General features: G+C 39.0%; 1 long non-coding RNA gene across 1 annotated transcript in view; it reads right to left on the bottom strand.

The window, feature by feature from the left end:
• Positions 1-586: 586 nt before the first annotated feature.
• The window catches only part of LOC107702822 (uncharacterized), a 2,131-nt gene continuing 1,557 nt past the window's right edge, over positions 587-1,160 (bottom strand). The window contains exon 2 of the long non-coding RNA XR_001635793.1: positions 587-674. This is a non-coding gene — a long non-coding RNA (uncharacterized LOC107702822). The remainder of the gene's footprint in view (positions 675-1,160) is intronic.

Here is a 1,160-nt window from a genome sequence, read left to right as displayed (position 1 = left end):
AGCGCCTGTTTCTATGTGCCGCGGGAATCTACTTATATATATATCTATGTCTACTATGCCAGAGCACGTACACGTGATGTTGTGAACGCGCTTAGGACAGTTGGACATTGCGGTGGAACAGAGGTAAAAGATCAGGTATATACTGTTCAGTTTCTTGCACATACCGATCATTTAGTGTCTTAAGACCTCAATGTATCGTCACGAGCCACAGGGTTTAATTTGGTTTTGTATGTGTATGATTTTTTTACTCTCAAAACCGTGGAGCCCATTGACTGCCATTATAAGACTGATAGACGGTTTGAGTTAAAAATCTTTGTTTGTGTTCTACTGAAGAAACAAAGTCACCTATGTAAGATCCGCCCACTGGTCCAATGGCGGTAGCCAGTGATCCGGTAGAAGGATTCTTGCGTGTTGCTGTCTTTCCTTTTATGCAGCACAACAATATTAAATTAAATACATTTTCTTGTGTTTTACCTCTTTTATTCATCTGACTCCAAAAATGAAAAGGGTTAGGAGAGTTGTTTGTTACTCATTAAATTTAGGTGAGTGTTTGATCATTCTGTTTTACTCATGACTTTGATATTTACTCGTTCATTAGGAATCTATGTCGCTTAGGATGCCTCACGGCGGCCGCTATGCGTGGGCTCCACGATCACAAACTCGGCAGTCTGATCCTTAGCCAGAGGTTTATGACTAATACTATTTAATGGGTCGCCCATGCTTACCATTCTTTAAATAGTAGTTCTGTTTAGCCCCCTACAGTTACCCATGTACAACTTAATTAATGCTCAAAACAATAATCAGCGGTTCTGCTAGAACCCTTTGTCTAGCCCCCGATAGTTAATATAACTACGTACAACTTAATTAAAGCTGAAATCATATACATGGTTAACGTAACTGAGTACAACTTAAATTAAGGTCAAGCGGTTAGTCAGAAACCCATGATCTCACCTGCTAAACCTGAGATCTAGTATGCACGTAACCCTGGTCGCAGATTTGCGGGTACGCATTCACTTAATCTACTTGAGGAAATAATTTCAGAGTAAGTCAGAATAGATCAAATGTAACAATTTATTAACAGTCAGGTAAATGTGTATTATGCCAATTATCTCCATAGCCAATTCAACGATATCAAATCAATACAAGACATCAAATTCTCA

This window comes from Sinocyclocheilus anshuiensis, unplaced genomic scaffold, assembly GCF_001515605.1.
Source record: "Sinocyclocheilus anshuiensis isolate Anshui unplaced genomic scaffold, SAMN03320099.WGS_v1.1 scaffold366, whole genome shotgun sequence".
NCBI lineage: Eukaryota > Metazoa > Chordata > Actinopteri > Cypriniformes > Cyprinidae > Sinocyclocheilus > Sinocyclocheilus anshuiensis.
The sequence above is the reverse complement of the archived record's forward strand: the minus strand, read 5'-3'. Positions and strand labels throughout refer to the sequence as shown.